The following is a 10,727-nucleotide window of genomic DNA, read 5'->3' on the forward strand; positions in this document are numbered from 1 at the left end:
TGTCCAGGAGATAAATATCTCCCCTGTTCCTGGAAGTTATATATTCTAAGGAAATTGGACTCATCCTTTGTAGTATGAAATCTTGGTTCGTTATGCACTGGAAGTAACATGTCAGATTGAGATGCAAATTGTAAATGTATGTGGGAGGATCTGACAATGCCAGTGTATTTTCTGTCTTTATAATCAGGGCCTGTGAGCCCAAGTTGTACTTCTGCCTGTATCTGAATGCTGTAACATCTGTATGCTGTATACCTCTGCAAGGAGAAGGGATCTTTTCAGATCCATTGGCAATAAACCATCTTTTGCCCAAGAAGTCAGCGTGTCGACGCAGGTAGTACTCAGGTGCCCGCGGTTGGGCCTGAGGAGGTATCCGTGGTTCCAGATGCCACGTAGGAGGAGTCTGGTGGTGGCAGCGATAACCCCGCCCACTGCATAGTGGGTGGAGTCAGTAACAGGCGGTTACTGACGGTAACAGGGAATCCCCTATTGGCCAGGTCCCGTGAGACCAGGAACCGCTATCTGTGGACCCGAAGGGCGTAGCCAGAGCTAAGGGCAGGCGTCCGGTCACAAACATTAATTATGCTACTCACGTACACCTTGTACAGTCAATCCTAAGTACCTACACCATGAGAAATCATACATACAAACAAATACTTAGCCAATCCTGTATGTAATGGCAGCAAATATATGATCATGATGCTGCCACCACACACACACACACACACACACACACACACACACACACACACACACACACACACACACACACACACATACACACACACATACACACACACACACACACACATACACACACATATACACACACACACACACACACACACACATACACACACACACACACACATACATACATACACACACACACAAACATACACACACATACACACACACACACACACACACACACACACTTGTGTGACATATACATTTCACAATCTAAATATCAAAATCACAACCACACTTGAGGATCACTCACAGTTGTCCTGCCCAAAGACTCCTCACTCAACTCAAAACATACACCCACTACAACATGCCACATTTAGCCATACATATATACCTGCATGTTACTGCTTAATAGCTAAACTGCATGATAGATAGAGAGAGATAGAGAGAGAGAGAGAGAGAGAATAGATACCACATTAAAAGGCTAGCCTAGTCCCTCTACCCATTACTTCATGATTCCTTGTCACATTGCCAGATAGGTGAAAGTGTAGCACTAATCCGCTTCCATACACCAAACAATTTCTAAGGTCAATCCATCCTACATAATACCTTTCCAAAATACATGCCAACAACACGGGCCCACTGGCTAGAGGGGGGCCCAGGGGAACTGGCCACTTGGGACTCCAGTATAAATCAGGCCTGGCCATATTCCATTGATGTTTTATTGTTGCTTCTATACAAAGACCCTCCATAAATAAACACTCATCACCTACATGAGCATCCAGATTGCACGTTTGCAGCATGGTCCTATAAGGCCAAAGTGTGTCTGTTATTTTCCATTTTGTTGGACTACTCTTTACTATATTATAGCAAAATGTAATCAGCTGTGCGACATAACAAACTGTACCTAAGTCAGTAATGATGCATTACGTCTACTTACCCCTGCCAGCCAGCTCCGCCATCTCTTCTTCCTCCACATTGGGAGGTGGTGGCAAATCGGGGAGGGGTAGGGTGACCTCCTCCTCCTCTTGGTACACGGGGAGGGGGGGAGGTAGACAGAGGAGGTTGGTGAGTGGCTAGGGGGATTGGTGTGTGTAGGGGTGGTGGAGGTGAGGTATTCCACCTCATGGCGGCCCTCAACCTCCTCCTCCTCCATCTCCACCTGTCCCGCCTCCTCCTCCTCCACCTCAACCTGGCCCTCCACTTCCACCTCCAGGGCCACGTCCTGGACCTCCAGGGCGTCAGAGGATTCCTCCTGGCTGACCTCCTGCCCCTCATCTTCGGCCTCCTGGCCCTCATCTTCGGCCTCCTGCCCCTCCTCGGCCGCTTCCTGGCCCTCCTCGGCCTCCTCCTGGGCCTCCTCAGCCGCCTCCTGGGCCTCCTCCTCTCTGGCCTGTCTGGCTCTCTCCCGTGCTGTGGGTTAACCAAACAAAATGGGTCAGTGTCATTTGGCATTGTAATTGACCAAGTACATATCCTAACCACATTATATATGTGTTATATATCACACATATAGTATATGGAATTTCTATGTCATAAACACCCAACTGACCTCATGTAATGTTATTATTCAATAATGTGAAAATGCAAACACTCACTGGCCTAGATGCACTAAGCTTTAAAAGTGATACAATGGAGAGTGATAAACACGCAGCCAATCAGCTCCTTCCTGTCATGCTACAGGTTGTGTTTGAAAAATGTCAGGCAGGAGCTGATTGGTTGGTTGTTTATCACTCTCCATTTTATCACTTTATGAAGCTTGATGGCCCTTAATGTTCATGATTAATGAATTGCGAAAAAACTTACACCGTTCAATTCGGCGTCTGAGCCGCTGTAGCAGCTCCGGCTGCCGCCTCCTTAGATCGGACCATCGCCGCTCAAGTTGGGCGACGGTCCTCCGCACATTGGTGCGGGCGAATATCCTGCGCCGGGCAGCAAGGTACGCCCAGCGCTTGTCAGCATTTGTGATGAAGGGGCCTGCACGCCCCAGCCTCCTTTCCATCACAGCCACCAGAGATAACAGCTCCGCGGTGCTGAAGGCTTGTGCTCTCTGGTAAGCTGCCATTTTAGGAGTGGCGTATGACAAATTAGTATGTCCTGTGATTGGTTGGTAAGGTCACTATTTGGTATTAACTTTATTGTCCATAATGACATGGACGTTGTGTATGCGCCCAAACATCGGCGATAACATCGCACCGCCAAGCAACGCGTGCTATAGCTTGGCATCACTTAGCTGTACTTCGCATTACTTACTGTATGCATTTATGTGTATGCGTACATTTATGAGAAAAAAACACATACACATACTAGCACTTGGCCATTACATTGGACACCTGCCTGGTTGCCTGCCTGGCTGCCTGCCTGCCTGCCTACCTCCTACTGCTTATATATTTTTAACTAACCCCCCAAAATCAACATATATATATATATATATATATATATATATATATATATATATATATATATATATATATATGTGATCATCAAAAATACATCAGAACCAAAAATATTCACATCCACATCCCACACATACATGGTGAAAAAAGTAAGAAATTCAATGTACTCACAAGACTCGGATGATAAGCTCAACTAAAAAAATGAATACATAAAATATTATTTCAAATCTATGGACAATACGTGCAATATTGGCCTTAAACCAATACACCTCAAACACAATACGTAGTGCTATTGATATTGCCATTAAGAGCCCATGGTGCCTAATGTTTAAATTGGAGGACACAAAATTTAAGTCATTGTCAACCTTGATGGGGATAATAGATCCAAAACATGTTAGGTCTGGACAACAATCAGAAATGTACCTGAAGTATCTCAGGGCCACAGAGTCCCGCAGCTGGTATCCGCGTCTGCTTTCCAGGGAGCGGGATGGGCGCATGGGCGGGTCTTGCGGCTCAGATGGAACCTCCCACTCATCAAAGGGTATCTCACGCCGCACAGCTATGTTGTGAAAAAAAACACACAGGCCCACAATCCTCGACACCATTTCAGGCGCATACTGTAAGTCACCACCAGTGCGGTGGAGCACTCTAAATCGACCCTTCAACAGGCCAATTGAGCGCTCCACCACTTGCCTGGTGGCAACATGCGCCCTATTGAATGCCTCCTGTGGACCTGGTTCTGGGGAGCTGTACGGCGTAAGTAGCCAGGGCGTACATGGGTAACCGGAGTCACCCAGAACCCACGCATCACGGCCTTCAAGCTCTTGGAGTCTTTGCCAAATCCCGGTTTGTCGGATAACATGGGAGTCATGGGCACTTCCAGGAAACTTCGAGTTGAAGGAGAGAATTTCCATGGATGGGCCACATACCACCATCACGTTCAGTGAGTGGAACAATTTTCGGTTCCTATAGATCTTCTCACTTCTTGATGGAGGCACAAATGGTACATGGGTGCCATCCACAGCCCCTATCACATTAGGGAAGCCAGCAATTTGATGGAATGCCTGCTGGCTTCCGTGAAGGGTCTCTTGTGCAAAAGACATGGCCACGAAGTGCCCCTTGCGCCTATACATGGCTGACATCACACGCCTCAGGATTCGGCAGAAAGCTGGCTGAGAGATTCCAGCAAGTACTGCCACTACTTGTTGGAAGGATCCCGAGGTGCAGAAATGCAACACCGCCAGCAGCTGAGTGTGAGGCGGAATTGCTGTCGTGAGCCCATGAAGAGGTTCTAGATCACTCTCAATTAAAGAGAGTATATCTAGAATAACATGTGGGGGTAACCTGTACCTAGTAAGTACCTCATCATCAGGCATCCCAAAGAGTGTCACCCATGTGCGGAAGATTCTAGCACGTCCTGGCCTCCTTGGGCGACGAGTGGGGTGAGCCGCAAGTGACCTTAGCCTCTCAGCCATGTAGCGCATTACCGCTTCAGCAAGCTACAACAAAAGGATAAAAAATAAGGATACACCTATGCCAAGATTGGTTATACTTCAAAATTTGACACATTTGATGCAACTATACGTACAATACAGGGGCGCCCAGTGTAGTCCCACAGATCCATAGTAATCTAGACAGAAGTTTCAATAATATTACCACACCACACACCTTGTTAAAGACACATTTATTGTAAACATGTAACAACTAAACACAAAGTAAGTATTACAGGTGTGCTCATCTGCTCATTAACTAAATACAAACAAATCCAATACTGCTGGGACATGTAGTTCACCATTATATGGTGCCACACACGTTTAACATCTGTCAGTTAAATGGTGGCCAGCTAACATGTTTCTGAAATGCTAACAAGACTTTGCTGTTCCAAGAATCTGGAGCAGCAGAATGCTTACCTTACAACCTGGCCCAATACAGCTCTGGAGACAAATGCACCTAGCTGCTATGCAGTATTTATAGGCCTAGCACATGTGTTGTGCATGACATCAGTGATCAGTATTGCATGACTTCTGGCCCGGATTTGAACATGGATTGTGGAAATTCCTTTTTATGGTCAATCTCCACACAAACACAGTACTACTGAACATTTCACAGATAGCATTTAGGATTGCATAACGTTACATGTGTCCATGACAACAAATATTTAAACAGGTCACCTACATAATAGTTTGATGTTTATCCAGGTTTTGTACAAGCGACTTACAGCTACTATGGCCGTGGCCTATGCGCCGCACACACACCACGGCGTACGCTGCCGTGCGTGACGCAGCCGCACGGAACGCAGCTCGTAGCTAATTTACGCCAATGACACCAAAAGTATTTAAAGTGGAGCTACAAAGGCACACAGTTGTTGCTAACATGGCTGGCTCTGATTCAGAGGAAGAACAGGTGGTGCAGAACCTCTTGGCCCGCATGGAGTCCAACGCCACCTATGTCCCCCTCAACCCAGACCAGCCAGATGGGCCATCAACATCAGGCCAATCGCCAGCTGGCCCATCCTCAGCCTCAGCAGAATCATTGGGAACACAGCAGGTGGCTTCCCAACAGAGTAGCCAGGCCAGCACTTCAAGTACAGCAACCGGTGGCCGTGGCCGTGCCCGTGGCCGCAGTCGGGCAACAGAGGAACCAACAACAAGAAACATGGCATATGAACCGCAGGAGCTTGACATCCTGGTGACCCGGGCACGTGATTTGATAGAGTGCCCAGCGGTAAAGTTGACACACACAAGGAGATGGAAGATCTGGGAGGAGATAACGGCGGAGATTAATGCAGTGGCTCCACAAGTTCGTAAGGCGGAGCACGTTAAGAAGAGGCAAGTACATGTGTTTTACATTTGAGCAGTCCAAGTCCAGTAATGTTTACATTCAATATTAGATGGAGTTGGTCAATGGGTGGTCACATTGCTTGGAGGCACAGAAATGTTTGCCATGATATTGATTTGATAGTTATTGTAGGGTGACTGTGGTTGTATCCCCTAAGGGTTGTTTTTCAAAATGAATATAATGTAAGTTTGGTGTCAGGAGGCACATGTTGTATTATGTTTCAGATTGCAATGGGTGCTACAGCAAACATGAGGAGTGACATGTATTAATATGTACACTTTGATTGCAGGTGGCACGACTTCAAAGGGAACCTCAAGAAGAAATTGACCCAGCGGTGGGAACACAGCCACACCTCTGGGGCTGGCCCCATGCCTGGTAAGCTGAAGCTCACCCCCCTGGAAGAGATTGCACAGTGCTGCATAGCAGTGGAAGAGGTCCGGGGGGTGAGCACCATAGACAGCGAGTCCCCAGCGGAAGTGATGGCTTCTATGCTTGAAGGTAATTATTTGCCAGGCCATAAGTAGATGTTTTGAATTTTGCATGGAATGTGTGGTAATTGGTATTTTCTCCTTCAACAGCATCCCCACCGCTTGGTCAAGAATCTCTTGAGGAGGTTGTGGAGTCTGTGCCACCTGGCCCCAGTAGCAGGCCCGTGCAGCAGTAGGCGGCAATGTCCGCGGCTGAATTGGCCACGTGGGGGCATGTGCTTGAAAGTATTGTGCAGCAGGGAGACTCGGCATCAGAGCGGGTGCGTAGGGCCGAGGAGGTGCTGCAGGGTTTGACCACCAGCCAGCAGAGTATCGCTGGGAGCCTGCAGGCTATGGCTGTCACCCAGCAATCCATTGCTGCTAGCCTGCAGGTGCTGGCTGATCAAGCCCTGCGGCAAAATGACCTCCTCCTCCGCCATAATGAGCTTATGGTGGAGCTAGTTACCAGCAATAGGGTCCTGATAGCATCCGTTTCTGGTGCATTACCAACATCATCACTCCCTGCTGCCAGAGGGGGAAGAACATCCCCCCCCTCCCCAGCATGTGCTCCACGTGACCCTCCATCTGAGCGTGGCCGTGGGCGAGGCCGAAGAGCTGCTGCACGTGGCAAGGAGCCTGCCAGGGGCAAACGTGCTCGCAAATGAACTTGTGTCCCCATTAATCTCCACCGTTATGTCTTCCCAAATCTTCCATCGAGCTGTGTGTGTCAGCATCCGGTGTCAAATTCCGTGCCAAGGGTCACCACATTTCCCCGCGGTTCAAGTGTCATGTTTGGTTCCCCTGTTGCCCTGTTTGGCCTAGCATTACTGTGTGCTGTACTTGAAGTGTTGGTGTTGTACTTTTGTTGTGAAGCCACCTGATGTGTTCCTAAAGAAAACCGATGGCTGAATAAGCTGGAGGTAACATAAACTACCGAAGGAGTCTGAGATGCCTGCACTTTGGTTGTGGTTTATGTTTAGGCTATGATGCTGCAGCTATAGCCAATTAGGGAGTAGGGAGGAGTTTCCTGTTGTAGGAATAGCCAGAGAGTCAGGTGATCTGCACTCTGGTCCGGTTTTCCAAGGAGCAGGTTGGTTTCAGACTCTCTCCTGTACCTTTGACTCTTTCATTCTTACTTATTCCTTTTGCGGTCAAATCTACTTCTCTCCACTTGCCTTTTGCACCTCTCTTTCTCTGCCGTTCAGCTGCTCCTTGGGGGATTTTGTGCCAGATAGTGTAGCGCTGCTGCTGCCCGGCCTAGCCATGCCGCGCCCGCGGAGAAACATCCACCCTCCCTCCCGTTTTGCACAGCCCGGCTCCCCCTCTGCTCCCCCAACGGCCAGCATCACGCAGGCCGGGCGGGGAGGCAAAGAGGCGGCGAGAGCGGGTCCACATCGGCGGGGCGCGAGGTCCGCGTCATCGGCTGATGACGCGGTGGCGCGCGGCGCCAGGCCGCAAGCTAATAGAGCGAGTAGCGCTCCCGCCCGGGGTAGCGGAGGCACCCCCGGCGGAGGTAGTCAGCGGGGCAGGCGCACGCGGTCTCAGGGTCCCGCAGCAGCAGGCACAGGTGCATCCGCGCCTGTCCAAGATGGCCGCCGGACGCGAGCTGCGGGTTATGGGACACAGCCCAGGGATTCTCCTGCTCAGCCAGCCCAGCCTACTTTGCCCACGCAGGGCCACCCCTCCACGGGGTCCCCCATGACTCCCTTAAGGAGGGCAAGGAGCGGGTGGCTCTCTAGGGCGCGCTTGCTATCCCAGCGCGTCAGGCTATCACAGGCAGCGCAGGCTATTTCAGCCACGGCTGCAGAGACAGTGTCCCCTGGAGTTGCGCAAGCACCCTCCACAGAGGTGGATATGGCGGTGGTGCGGCAGCTGGTAGCGATGCTGACGCCGCGGGCGGGTCAGCAACCTGTACAGTCAGGGCCTGGAAATCAATCTACTGCTGTCCTCCCTTCTGCTCTTTCTAACCGGGACCCTGCGGCGCACGTGCTGGCAGCTCTGGGCACGCCTTTCACGAGGATGGCTTCCACACCGCCAAGGGACGCAGTCGTGCCGACACCGTCGCAGCACCGGGCAGAAGGGGCCATTGCCGGGCCGTCAGAGGTGGCTGGGCCTTCCGGAACAGAAGGTGCGGCTACAGCGGGAGCTGTGTCAGGTGGGTCAGCCAGAGCACGCAAGAAGCGCAGGCGCAGGTATTCCCGTACATCCTCCTCCTCGGGGTCAGAGTCGGTGACCTCCGGCGAGGAGGGGGGACGCAGATCCAGGCACAGGCGCAGATGCTCTAGGAGACACCGGAGGCGCTCGCAGTCCTCCAGTGGCGACTCGGGCTCCCCGTTGTTTCCTAGGGGGCAGGTGGTCCACTGCGAGAATACGGCAGTACTAAGAGGCCTCCGGCACAGCGTAAGGGATAGGATAAGGGAGGGCAGATACGTCAGCTTCTTTACCATGACTGCGCAAGATGAGAAGGACTATCGCGAGGCGAAGCGTAAAGGGGGGATTGGCGAGGCGGCCTACTGCACGTATCAGAGATGGCAAGTGGGGCTGTTTATGTTTGCTGCATGCTACTTGGAGACCAGACCCCAGGAGCATATGAATGTTATTAGATACATCCATATGATGCACGCCATGTATATGGACGACGGCGAGAACGTCTGGCGGGCTTATGACGAGCAATTCCGACGGAAGCAGTCGGGTTGTGAGATCATGGCCCTTGGCGCTAAGGATGTCGAGGTGTGGATGGGTAAGAAACCGTCGGTTTCGACCTCCGCCGCCCCGGCTCCGGTGGTTCCAACACCTGCGTCAGCCCCGCGCAGGGCCCCCTCGTCCTTTCGTGGGGGCTCTGGAGGGGGGCAGTCAGCGGGCAGATGTTTTGCTTACAACGGGGCAGGATGCGCAGCGGGTTCCCGCTGTAAGTTTCGTCACCAATGCTCAAAGTGCTAGGGAGGACACCCGGTTAAGGAGTGCACGCATGGAAAACAGGCTGGGGGGGCGCCCAGGCAAAATGCCGGGGCCAACCCAGCCCCTGCTCCTCCTCAGTAAGGCCCCGTCTCCAGTGAGGGGCGACCGCCTAGCCAGTTGGCTGGGGCGTTACCCCCTCCGGGAGGAAGCGCAGTTTCTGGCCGCGGGTTTCTCGCAAGGATTCCTCCTCCCCATTCAGGGGGAGGTGGCGTCCGGGTCTCCAAGAAACCTGAAGTCAGCAATCGAAATGCCTCAAGTCGTCCTGGAGAAGGTCGAGAAGGAGGTAAACTTGGGCAGGATGGTGGGGCCATTTCCTGAACCTCCGGTTCAGGGTTTGGTGCTGTCACCTATTGGAGTGGTCCCCAAGAAAGAGACAGGCAAGTTTCGTTTGATACAGCATCTGTCCCACCCACCTGGATTGTCCGTGAATGATGCAATTCCTATGGAGTTGTGTCACGTACGGTACCAATCCTTTGAGGAGGCTTTGGCTATTGTGCGCGGCTTCGGGGGGCGGGCCCTGCTAGGCAAGGTTGACATCGAGTCGGCATTCCGACTGCTGCCCCTGCACCCGGACTCCTTTAGGTTCATGGGGATTAGGCTGCCTTCAGGTTATTATGTAGACCGTTGCTTGCCTATGGGCTGCTCCGTGTCCTGCGCCTATTTCGAGTGTTTTAGCAGCTTCCTGCATTGGTGCGTCACGGAGTATACGGGCGAGCCGGGGGTCGCCCATTATTTGGACGACTTCCTGTGCGTAGGCCCTGCTGATTCCCCACGTTGCGGGGCTCTCCTGAACGCAATGCAGCAGCTGTTCTTACATTTCGGAGTCCCTGTCGCGGCGGACAAGACAGAGGGGCCGACTGAGTGCCTTTCATTCTTGGGCATCGAGATTGATGCGCGGGCCGGGTGCTGCAGGTTGCCCCTTGATAAGCTTGCACGGCTGCAAGGGGCGATCTCCCAGTCCCTGGCCTCCGGCAAACTCCGGGTTCGCCAGCTACAGTCCCTACTGGGCCTGTTTCACTTCTCCTGCCGGGTTATCCCCATGGGGAGGGTTTTCTGTCGGAAACTGGAACTGGCCATGGCAGGTCCAAATAGGCCCCAATTCTTCGTCCGCCTGAATGCGGGATCTTAGAGTTTGGGAGGTTTTCCTCCGCGACATCAACGGTGTGTTGCTGTGGCCTAGCCCTCCGCGGTACAGCGGGGACTTGCAGCTATACACCGATGCGGCGGGGGGAATCGGCTTTGGAGCCTTCCTGCACGGCTCTTGGTGCGCTGAGACCTGGCCGGAGGAATGGGCGCTAGAAGGGCTCACCAGGAACATGCTTCTGCTGGAGCTGTTCCCTATTGTGGTGGCCCTGGAACTGTGGGGCGACCGCCTACGTGA

The sequence above is a fragment of the Crinia signifera genome, chromosome 7, assembly GCF_055691185.1.
Source record: "Crinia signifera chromosome 7, ASM5569118v1, whole genome shotgun sequence".
NCBI classification, from domain to species: Eukaryota; Metazoa; Chordata; class Amphibia; order Anura; family Myobatrachidae; genus Crinia; species Crinia signifera.